Source organism: Etheostoma cragini, chromosome 21 (genome assembly GCF_013103735.1).
Source record: "Etheostoma cragini isolate CJK2018 chromosome 21, CSU_Ecrag_1.0, whole genome shotgun sequence".
Taxonomy (NCBI): Eukaryota; Metazoa; Chordata; class Actinopteri; order Perciformes; family Percidae; genus Etheostoma; species Etheostoma cragini.
The window spans coordinates 19,530,090-19,542,662 of NC_048427.1; the positions used below are offsets into that span (position 1 = coordinate 19,530,090).

General features: G+C 41.5%; 1 long non-coding RNA gene across 1 annotated transcript; it reads right to left on the bottom strand.

Moving 5' to 3' along the window:
* Positions 1–1,243: 1,243 nt before the first annotated feature.
* On the bottom strand, positions 1,244–9,696 carry LOC117937438. The gene is made up of 3 exons (XR_004655154.1): positions 9,686–9,696; positions 6,372–6,376; positions 1,244–1,316 (listed from the first exon to the last, which is right to left on the bottom strand). It is a non-coding gene; the product is annotated as an uncharacterized LOC117937438 (long non-coding RNA).
* Positions 9,697–12,573: the final 2,877 nt, after the last annotated feature.

The window sequence follows — 12,573 nt, forward strand, 5'->3', positions numbered from 1 at the left end:
CCTTCAATTAGTAATAAGTACGTAAAACATATTTCAAGTTTCTGGCTATGGCTATTCAGCCAAGTACGTGAATTATCCATATTTTTATTTCTCAGCATAGAAAGTTACCAAATGACTGGCATGTAATGTCTCATGCTCTGCCTTTTTCTATTGTCAGTGTTGGATAATATTTTTTGCTGTTTGAAGTATGCATACCCTGTACAACGTCCTTGAGTGCTTAGAAAGGCGCCTTTAAATCAAAAGTATTATCATTATTATTTATTTTACAGTAAAGGGTACATCTGAAAATTGTTTATAATATCTGCTGTGGAAAAAAAGTCTCACAACAAAAATCCCCATGTTTCTTTAACAAATGTCAAGAAAGGAAAGCATCTTGGGTAGGCCTACAGTAAATCTTTCACCATTTTTACTGTTTCTCTAACGGTGAGAGTAGCTTTCAACATGGTATTATTAGAATCTTAGGTTTTTCTTTCTAGCTACTGTGTGTGGGTGGTGGATCGGCTTAAAAAAGCTCCAGTATTCTTTAAAAATCTATTATTTTTGTGTCTTGCATTGTGTTATCGATGCTATCCCGTTGTGTGGCACACACAGTGATCCATGTATAGGTTGATACAGTTACAGTTCATGAACACACAGGTATGAACTCACTTTCTACTTTCACATTGCTAATTTTTCTTTTGGCTGTCATTAGTTTAACTAATGCAAGGTACAATTTCTAGTACAATTAGGACACTTACTTTCATCTCCAGTGCAAAATGTGACTGATTTCACACGTCAGAATGACCTAGGTCAGGAGGGCCACTTTTGTTCCTCTTTCTATCTTCATTTAGAAAACTTTTCAACCCACACCTCAAAGGTCTTAAGCAGATTATACTTCACACTGTAATTGCTTCCCCGGAAGACATTGAAAAAATAGTTGGCAGCTCGGGTCACTGAGACTTTCATGATTATCATTTCAGAGATTTGCTGCAATCTGCTGTCTGGAATTGCAGACACGCTGCCAGAGGAGCTCTGGCTAATTCACAATCACACACATGACGCCTCTAAGAGTCTGCAGGATGATGGACTTATGTTAATTGTATTCATCTCTGACCTTGCAGGACCTACCTTGTGCAGGTTTGTCTTATCCCCAAAATTTGGAGTCTCTCAGAACTGAGCTAAGAGGGCGGTTATAATTTAGAACCCAGTATTCTTTTGTTTGGGGGCTGCTTAGATCCAAAGACATTGGATTTAACAGGCCATTCAGGTTTGGCTCGCCTTCCTATGAAACATGCAGGCTCATTAGAATATACCGCCCCCTCTGTGAGTATCGCCACCTACATCTTAAAACTACCTTTGCTAAGGTGTGCCATATTTTCTAACAAACCAATCACAGCAGACTGGGCTTTATGGGAGGAAGGCTCAAAGAAACAAGCCTGCGCTAAATGGAGCGTTTCTGTTAGCAATGAAGTGAATTAATTCTAAAAGTGAAATGAATCGTTCATTTCGTGCATCGTGAATGCTGGTAAAATGTGCAAGTAGCTGGTAGATTTGCTTCACTTGTGACGTCCCCAATGGGGCTGTCCTGTGTAACTTTCCTGTGCTTGCTTCATTTGGTTAATTGTGAACACCTGAGGGCCCCAGTGTGTGCTGATTACTTAAGCCTGGTAGTAGAGCAGTATAGGAGGCTTCTTCTTGTCTCCGTCAGTGGAGGCGTGCCCCTTCAAGGATGTGGCTACAGTTGTTTTGAGTTCTTTGTTGCCTTATTTCTACACTTCAACATTTGCACCTACACTATATTTTCACTCATCCACACCTTCATTACTGACTGGACTGATTGTCACACGGCACTCTTTGTTTTGCGTTCTATTTGGACGTATGATTTATCGTTTGTTAAAATAAATAAATTTTGTCATATCTTTAAATGTGTTGCATCTCCATATTTGTCACGGTCTAAGAGCCGGATCGTGACACACCCACCAGCCCCAAAAAACAAAAAGGTAATTGATGGTGAAATTTGAACATTCACCAGCCATTTGTTGGGTTTACAAAAAGTAAATTTTACACCCTGTTTATGATACTCTTAAAAATCTATCCTCTTACAGACGTCTATTTTGCCATGTAAGGTATTGGATAAAAGTCTTTTTGGGCCTCATGCCATTATGTGACAAACACAGAAGTTGTACCTTGAATGTTTGGCCCACAAAGTCAAATTTGTTTTAAAGCCCAGCAAACTTCATAGGGGCCTAACTTGTACCTTAAGATATTTATTATTTATTTATTTAGTCTTTCAATTCTTGTTTGAGGTATTTTTTGCCCATTCGTCCTTCCAAAAGTCTTCCAATTTCTGGGCTGTCTGTCACGTACTGCTCTTTCAAGGGCTATCCATAGATTTTCAATTATGTTGAGGTCAGGAGATTGTGAAGGCCATGGCAAAACCTTCAGTTTACGCCTCTTGATGTAATGCACCGTGGATTTTGAGGTGTGTTTAGGATCGTTATCCATTTGTAGAAGCCATCCTCTCTTTAACTTCAGCTTTTTCCCCGATGGCATCAAGTTATTGTCAAAAAATTTCTGAAATTTGATTAAATCCATTTTTCCTCACTCGTGAAATGTTCCCTGTGCCACTGGTTTCAATACAACCACAAAGCATGATTGATCCCCCCCCATGCTTAACAGTTGGACAGAGGTTCTTTTCATTAAATTCTGTGCCCTTTCTTCTTCAAACGTACCTTTGCTCATTCCGTCCAAAAAAGTTTTACTTTAACCTCATTAGTCCACAGAACTAGTTTCCACAATGCCTTTTCTTAATTACATTCCGGACAGAGGATATTGGCATCTGAAAACCCTCTGCTATCTTGTTATAGCCTTCTCCTACTTTGTGAGCATCAACTGTTTTCAGTTTCAGTTCTCTAGACAAGAAGCCAAGGTGCTGATTGTTGGAGCAAGGTCAGATGAGTCTGGGCATATAATACCTTAAGACTGACATCACCTGGTCTTTCCAGACGATGATTGAGAACAATCCATGACGCTGTCAGGTCTCAGCTTTCCAAAGCACTCTGCAGGGTCCCCAAACTTTTGCAGATGCCATTTTTTGTTTTCTGTTATTTTGAAAGTGTAAATGATGGAAATACAATCTATCAGTTGATTCCTTGTGGAGTTTTTTTCATCTTTTCTTGGCTTTTTTATGCACTTTAATACACATTCAAACCTGGGGTGCCCAAACGTTCGAGCCCCACTGTATCAAAGGTTGAGATTTTCTACCACAGTTTTTGTACCGATGATTTAACCAGGTGATAATTCAAGCCACACAGTTAGGCTCAAACTGAGTCACGTAATTTGTCTGGGAGAAAAAATGGAAGAGATGTCACTTCCATAGCCAGGGGCGCCTGAAATAGCACTTTGCAACTCTACAAAAATTGATAAACATGCAGTGCCTGACTGACTGTGTCCGGTTTTATTTCTGGACAGAAATTGCCTCAAAGATTGCAGTATCTGACTACAACAGTCCCCCCCAGGCTGTATCCACAGTCTGACTGAACCAGTTTTGTTTTCTTTCTTTTGTCTCATTTAATTTAAAATGTTTTACTTACACTGGCCAAACCTTCTAGCCAATGTCCTCAAACTAAATCTCCTGTTTTAGTAGGCTCAATCACGAATGATCAAAAGCACTATGGGGACAAACTATAAATGTATATATCTTTTCTCCACATTTCACCATGTGTCTCCACTCCTTTCTTTCTTTCTCAGAGAGGTCGTGACTCAAAATCTCTGGCTGGAACTTTTTTGTTCAAAGACATGAGTTTCCTGAACATTTTCCTCTCAGTTCCCACAAAGCAGACTTCACTGTCATAGACCAGGCTGCAGACACAAACTGATCTCTTTTTACAGTCTCTTTATATTGACCTTAGGGGTCCTCTAATACTGTATCTTTAGTCCATCCATCCATCCATTTTTGTCCACTTATCCGGTATCGGGTCACGGGGGCATCAGCTCCAGCAAGGGACCCCAAACTTCCGTTTCCTGAGCCACATTAACCAGCCCCGACTGGGTGATCCTGAGGCGTTCCCAGGCCAGGTTGGAGATATAATCCCTCCACCTAGTCCTGGGTCCTCCCCAAGGCCTACTCCCAGCTGAACGTGCCTGGAACACCTTCCTAGGGAGGCGCCCAGTGGGCATCCTTACCAGATACCCAAACCACCTCAACTGGCTCCTTTCGATATAAGTAAGTAGCGCCTCTGCTCCGAGCTCCTCTTGGATGACAAAGCAGAGAAAGGGGAGGTAACCTTGCCCCTTATGACCTCATAAGGAGCAAGATCCCAGATCAGCCAATCTGAGCTTTAATTTCCTCAAAGGCAGAGCAGGATAATCAATTAAAGGACAACTGTCCAGAACACAACACCTCATTGGGCCTCAAACCTTACATATATATTTAGTTCCTTTGTTTGTTGAGGTTTTTTAACAACAGCACAAAGACACACAGATACACTCAGAATGTCACGGTTTCTGCCTTTTTGCCTTGTTTTCTTTCCCCTCGTTACCTCCCTGGTCTTGTGTTTGGGTCTTGTTTTTTGCCCGGTCTTGTGTTGTTGTTGTTCCTGTCCTGTGTTCCCCTCAGTGCCTGTATGTTCTGTTTCCTGTTTTATTTTGAAGTCAGGTTTTTGTCTCGTCTTGCCTCTAGCTTTACTTCTTGTGTCTTCCCGCTCTTGTGATTACCTGATGTCTTCCACCTGATTCCCTGCCCTCTTGTCACCTGCCTCTCGTTGTCTCATTACCTCATGTACATAAAGTCTCTGCGTCCCTTGTCACTTGTTAGATCCATCTCTCGTGTCGAGTCTATGTGCCGCTTGTGTGGTTCTCTCTAGTCTCCCAGTGAGTTTTCGCCCAGCTCTTTCTGTGAGCTTTTCCTTATCCCAGTCACCCTGTGTTGCCCGGCCTTCCCCCTCACTTTGGACTTTTGGATTTTGGTCACTACTGGACTTTGCCCGTCTCTCTTCTCCCTGTGTTTACCCCTCTGGACTGTGATAAATAAATCTGTGTTCGCCAACTCCTGCCTGCCTCCCTGTGCTATTCTTTTGGATCCTCATTCCTGCTCACTCATAACACAGAACAGAGTTCTCTAACCAAGAAGTAGATAGATAAAAATGAATAAGTCTAAAATGTTACAAAAGTACAGTACACACAGTGAAATCCAAGAGGGTTGTCACCTAATTAAAATGAAGCCAGCGGTTGTCCTTATTAGATTGTTTAATCCAGCTCTGATTTCTCTTTCACATATCTCAAAAAAGGTTGCCAGATCTTGTGAAATTTGCCAGATTAACCTCTAAGTGTATGTCTTATCCTTTTCAATTTTTCATATATAATGAAGTAGGCTACTCCTGATCCATAGTGTGTGGGACGGAGGGATGGCATCGGTCCATTTCAGAAGGATTAGGCAGCAGGCGAGCAACAGACAGACATCCAGTAAGTCACACAGAGTTCAAACTGAAGGCAACAGAAGGTACTCCAAAAAGAGCTAGGACAGGACAGGGGGCTGTTGACACCTCTAGGTCCTCCAAAGGGGTCCAGTAAGTCAACAGCTTGCAGCTCCAACATGTGTGTAAATATGAGGATGGGGTCATTTTGCTACGATTGCACGCTGGATCTATGTCTGGGAATCTCTCTGATAACGACTCTTTGGTCCAGTGAGCCTAAAGCAATATTTTAAAGTGTAGTAGTCCGTGCCTTGCACAGATAGCGGAGGTGTAGACTGTTTTTATTATTGCATCCCAAGTTTCATCATTTATGTTTAATAGTGACAAGGGACAGGGCTTTTGTGGGATGAAAGGGCACTATATAGGTTAGCTATACCTTTAAATGACTGGATAGGTGCCAATACAGAGTCAATTTCAGAATCAGCTTAATTTGCCAGGTATAAGGACACCTTTTGAGGAATTTTTCTTTGGATCATCATTGCTCACAATGCGCTTACACATACAAAACAAACCACAAAACAATATATACAATATACACTAATATATACACACTCTTAAAAAAATCAATTTAGAGGCAACAGTGCAAGGATGGCAAAGTAGGAGTAAATTGTGATAGTTATATTTTAAATGTGGAGCATAGTGCAAAGGATGCTGGAATAAATAGTATTATGCTATTATATTACAATATGAACAGTATGAATAGATCTGAAATAGAGAATGATCTGAAACACAAATTGTCAATATCAGAGGTTGGGGGAATTTCTGGAAAGTGATGCAGCCATTAAACTGTAAGTTCTGAAAGAAGTGTGTATGTGGGATAATAAATTTAGTGCGTACTTGCTGAAAAGAGGTGAAGAAACAATCTATAAAAAGGTAATGGCGTGGGGGCAGTCCCCTGTTTTGCCTCTGCAGAAACACACGGTCTTGAAGGAAGGGCGGAAACATGATTTGCATGGATCAGGGATTTCAATGAGAACCCATCCATAGTGCCGACGGACCTGCTTCCATATTTTAAATGGGGTTCTGACTAAAATACACTCTAGGTGCGTAGATTAATGCTGACAATGTGAACGGGGCACAGGATCTAGCTTCATGAGTGCACCATTTAGTACATTTTTTTTTTTGTTGGTGATTATTTATATAGTCATACTGATGAGTGCTGGTTTCAAGTGGTCCCCTAGGATCTGGTTTTCATGCCAGATTTGATAAAGCTCTTTCAGACCCGCTGAAGATCTCATGGAATTGTTTTCCCAGGCTGATTAGTACTCCTCAGCCAACTACGGCCAACTACAATCACATTAAGTGATACTTTGGAATCACTTAATGTGATTCCAAAGTTTATGAGCCCAGATTTTCCACCTGTACAGATGACTATGCATAGAAAGACAAAACCATAATACATTTAGGCTACGTAACTGTGCCAGGAAAGAAAATGAGAGGCAATATCAGTGTAACAGTAAATCATATTAGTGTATTTATCAAAATGAGGGTTGTTGCTGTTGTAAGATTTAATCTCAATCAATCTTGCTCTAGGGGGGGCTCACAACCAAAAACATATGGGCTTCCAAAAAGCTGACTTTATCTCACGCTTTTGAAAAATGTTGTTACCGGTTGTAATCGGCCTCAAGCTGAGCAGTGAGTTCAAGTCCAGATGAACAATCCCTAGAAAGTCTTAGCAAACAAACCCCATTAGAAATGCATATCTGCAAAAATAGAGTAGTCAGAATCAGGTCCTTTTACTTGAATCTAGACACTGATGGGTAGGAAGATACTGCAGGTGGATGATGAACCGTGACGTTTGGCTAGATCTCCTTGGACAGTCTGAAGATCATTGTGCTTGCTGAGACAAACTGTCCCTTTGTCTCAAGTCGTGCTTTCCCATGTTTGTAATGTGCGTTGACAATTTTACTCTTGTAACAATATTCTCTAGGAAATGGGCTACACCAAATAAATTGCATCATTCTGAAAAACTGTGCACTGAAATTTTGAAAGCAGTGAAATTTAAAGCTGCTCAATAACAATCCTTCAAATTCAATTTTATTGGTAGTGTCAACTCACAACATGAGTTATATCAGGACACTTTACAGATAGAGTAGGTCTAGACCACACTAATTTACAAAGACTAACAATTCCCCTCAGCTTTTAAATTTATTGCAAGATTATTTACTGTGTGTATTTTAGGCCCCATTATTGACAGGACAGCCTTATATGTCCTGCCCATATAGCAATGTATGACCTCCGTGTATTATATGAACGCTTAACCAGGTCAGTTACCAGGGCGCCACCCTTAACACATCAGCTAACTGTTTTGAATTCTCAATAATCAAGATTGTCTTGGAAGGAAAACTATTTGTATATTTTTTTGATTTATTTGTTTTATAATTTCCAACGCACACAGGTTTCTCAGTTGTTTGCCTTCTAGCCTGTTGCAAAAAGCTGCCGTGGGAGAACAATCCCATCACACTGATTATCCAGGGCTATTGGACCTGACAGAACTACTTAGTTGTGATTACTTTAAAAAGCTCAAGGTAAAAGGTTTTGCACAATTCTGTGCTTTTACTGTGATTCTTTTTAGGGCACGAGGCAAAGGCCCTATTGGAACAGAAGGTATTCTTCCTTTCCTTTCCTTTCCTTTATATCCAAAACTCACCAAACTCACCAAAGTTGGCGATCGCATCCATCCTGGTAAAAATTTACAGATTTCGGGAATAGACCCACAAAAATGTTTTGCCGGCGCCCCCGACAGAATTAGAATAATTGAGCCCCTGCAGTACGTTTAACGTAGACTAATGAAAAGTGCTACACATATGTAGAATGTCAAAATGTACAAAAAAGTTCATGGGTGCGATACGCTAAACCCAAGAGGAAGTTGGCCATTTTGAATTGAAAGTTCGAAATTTTGTGATTTTGGCCATTTCCACATGTCGTACTTTAACAAACTCCTCCTAGAGATTTTGTCTGATCAACTTCAAATTTTGTCTGTGCCATCTTAAGTCGTTAACGACGAAAAGTTATGTCATAGGGAATGGCTGTGGCGTTGGCGGCCATTTTGCGTGTTTTGCCATTGAAACAGGAAGTGGGTGTAACTTGTGTGAACCATCATTGAACTCAGCAGGGAGTTCCCGTTTCATTGGTGACTATTTGTAGTGTCTGAGTGCCACAAAGGCACGCTTGCCAGGAGCAGCATCCGCCAGTAACCCCGACGTGCAGAGGAGCGAGGGCCCATCCAACGCTGCTGGGAGCTTTGATTTTTATTAGAGCGTAATTGCCAAAATAACACATGCTATGCTTCACTTATTAATGGGAAAAAAAACACAAAAATAACATGTCTCTATTCGTAATCAATGAAACGCTAGAGGTCCTGCTGTGTGGGTGGTGGAGGAGCCCACCCTTAAATCAATAGAGGCTAACATGGGCATTGAGGCTAATGAGAGCACAGATGTTCCAGTGGGTGGATGGGTCTGCATGTCAGTTACGAAGACAAATGTGGGTAATTATCCACTGTGGTAATGCAGTGAACCCTGATTAAATGGTCTTTTATAAATTGCTTTTATCATTTGCACATGTAGCAAGAGGGGGAACTGTGGAGACTTCGTGACAGATCGGAGGGCCAACACTATAGTTTCTGCAATTAAGGGGGTGTTCTAAAAAAGAGCATCCCCACACGCGAACTGTTTGGGTTTTGGACTGATGAACACAGCAATATAAAAACAATTTAATTGGATGGCATAACAGAGCTCAACATTTGAACGTCTCTGGTTCCAGAAGTGATTTTTCACCGCTCAATATCTCCATTGATTTTTCATAATATGCTTATATTAAGAGATTTTAAGCCTGGAACCAAGGCAACCAGCAACTAGATGAATCGTGATCAGAAAACATTTGATTCTGCACAAAAGAACAATTTGAAAATGGTTAAAAAAAAGATAAACTATCATAGACTTCAATGGTAGTAGCTTGCTATAGTGGGTTGCGCTTGCGGAATATGTTTTCATCGTAACAGCGAATGCCACCAATTGGTCGGTGTTACGCATAGAATTGTGGGTATTGTAATTTATCTCCTTGACATTGCAAATAAAACTTGTTTTTCTTAAAACAAGGTTCATTGCAAAAATCTTAGGATGGTCAAACTGTAATTACGTAACATCAAGGCTAAGGGACGTTTTGACTAACTTTTGTATGGCTTTATGTCAACAGAAGTTGAAAAAAGTAGCAAAAGGGAAACAAACAACTTAAAAGCTACAAAAGTAAAGCTCCAATGTTGAAAAACTGCTACTAAAATGATGGCAATGCAAAAAATCTTAAAATGAAGTGACAAGATATTATACTTTTTCACTTTAACAAAATTAAGATATTAAACTATACATGTCTTGCCCTCGATGTGATTATCTTCTTCCAGTGTGGCCCTTGGTGAAGTTGCGTTAGACACATCTGGTTCAGACATTATGGCTAATAATAAAAATCCTTATGGAGAAAATGAATGGGAATATACTTCCGGAATGGCACTGTTGAGCTCTATGCTGCCAAACAGCTGCAGGATGCATTCCCATGGATGGTGTCTGTTGGATGTGCTGCACACCGCCTGACACTGCCACGCAAAGGTACATCCAGTACACAGATACATTTGAAGAGCATCTGCAGTCGCGGCACATCTATTTCAAAAATTGATGCCACTTCAAGGACAGGGGTCCAGTTGCAGCTAAGAACATTAGGTCGTCAGGATTTGACTGGGAAGGAATGCCAATCTAATCAAGTAAGATTATATCTGTAGTAAAACTTTAGAATGGCCTGGACTTAATCAATCTGATTTTATTTGTATCTCTTTTATCTTGTGCTTTAGGATGCCAAAGACCAGCAGACCATAACTAATTCACTGGGTTCACTGCATTAGCTGAGGAGGTGGGGGTAAAGCAAGTTTCTTGGCTATTGAACAGCTGATATGCCAACAGCTATCTGAAAATAGTGTACATTTTAAAGTAGAATCATCAATAATTTGTAGATAAATTTCAGTTTCAAGCAAAAGAGCAAATGGAAACCGAAAGGTTTCGATTTATGGCAGCTGTACATGGTGTCGCCCCATTTGTCGAGGCTCTCCAAAGAAAGCTAGTTTCTCGGTTATTCTCGGCACATCTGGTATGCCAACGGCTATCTGAAAATATTGTACATTTTAAAACATCACATATGAATATTAACAGACAGAAATATTGATTTGTGGCAGCTGCATATCTTCAAGTGGATGGGCCTCCAAAGAGCAAGTCAACTTTTCTGCCTATTGAACGGCAGATATGCCAACAGCTATAGAGAGATCATCCTGTACACAAACTCATGCACCAGCACTTTTCCCAACAGGCACTTCATTAGTTAGGTTAGTCTCCTATAGGACGAGGAGCATTGGCCAGTTCTTGACTTTTTTTATTGACTGGTGTGAGAAGTCAAACCTTATCTCAAAGCAAACGAGATGTCAATTGATTTTAGAAAGGCACAGTTCTCTAAAGCCACTCATACGTGGGGATCCTTTAGATACTGTCACAGTATTCATCGACATGGTGCTCGACCACAAACTTAAGTGGGACATATGGACTGACAGATCAAATACTAAGTTCCAACAAAGACTGTTCTTTCTAAGGACACTGTAGTCCTTTTATCGTCTCCAGCAATATACTTCAAACGTTTTATTGTGCTTTCGTTGCCTCTCCTTTGGCATCATCTGTTGGTTTGGCACTGAAAAGGTATATTAGAAAAATGTTCAGAAAACCATGAGGTATGCAATTCCCAAGTGTCACGTGCCGGGTTGTGCTTTGTGTGTGATTCTCTGCAGGTGTGTGTGATTCTCTGCAGGTGTGTGCTGCTGATGACAGGCCAGCAGCTGAGGCTGATCAGCTGATCAGTGCTTGGCAGCTTAAGAGAGAGCAGCATGGCTGTGTGCAGAAGAGAGGCTTCAGTGGAAGCCAGCCTAGAGAGGGGCTCTGTGACCTGCTCTGTGACCTGCTCTGGCCTAAACTAGTGATACCTGTGCCTATGTTTGTCTTCCTTTTGAAAAATTGTTTTAAGTTGCCTTGTGTTGTGCGGGTACAATAAATTTGCCTTATTTCATGTTGGCTTTCTGTCCTGAGTTTGTTTTTTCAAAAGTTTGCATCCTCCACCCCTAGATTACTTTGGGTCGTAACACCAAGTATGGAAAGCAGACATAAAGACAGAACACTTAAGAAAGGCAAACAGCTTTGTGGGTAATCAGAGGCACCCCGTTGCCTCCTCATTTGAACTGCTGCCTTCAGGACAACGATACTGTGCTCCTCTGATTACAGAAAACAGATCCAAGTTATCCTCTGTTCCACAGGCTTTCAAACTCCTAACAATGAAGGACCTGTACGGTAATAAAGGGTTTTTGGTTTTTGTATTTTATTTCATTTCTTTTCTTCCTGTCTCGTTTTTCTAGCTGGTCCCCCCCCCTACCCCAACCACTTGCCTGAGTGCTCTGGTCTATCTCATGAGCAGTGAAGTCTATATGTTATCATCTTCTACTTCATCCGCTTATCCGGTACTGGGTCGCGGGGGCAGCAGCTTCAGCAGGGAACCCCAAACTTCCCTTCACAGAGCCACATCAACCAGCTCCGAGGTTGGGACCAACCAGGTTGGAGATAAAATCCCTCCACCTAGCCCTGGGTCTTCCCCAACGCCTCCTCCCAGCTGGACGTCCCTCCACCTAGTCCTGGGTCTTCCCTAAAGGCCTCGTCCCAGCTGGACGTCCCTTCACCTAGTCCTGGGTCTTCCCTAAAGGCCTCGTCCCAGCTGGACGTCCCTTCACCTAGTCCTGGGTCTTCCCCAACGCCTCCTCCCAGCTGGACATCCCTTCACCTAGTCCTGGGTCTTCCCTAAAGGCCTCGTCCCAGCTGGACGTCCCTCCACCTAGTTCTGGCTCTTCTCCGAGGCCTCGTCCCAGCTGGACCTGGAACACATCTTTTTTTTTTTTTTTTTTCATCTTGGAAAGTGAATAATGAGGTGTTGTTTGGCAATTAATTTCTTATCAGATATGAGGTCTTGAACATGTTATGGTGGTCCCAGGCGTGCACAGCAATGATGATGAAGGGAAAAGGGAAGTCCACCAGGTTCTTTACAGTCA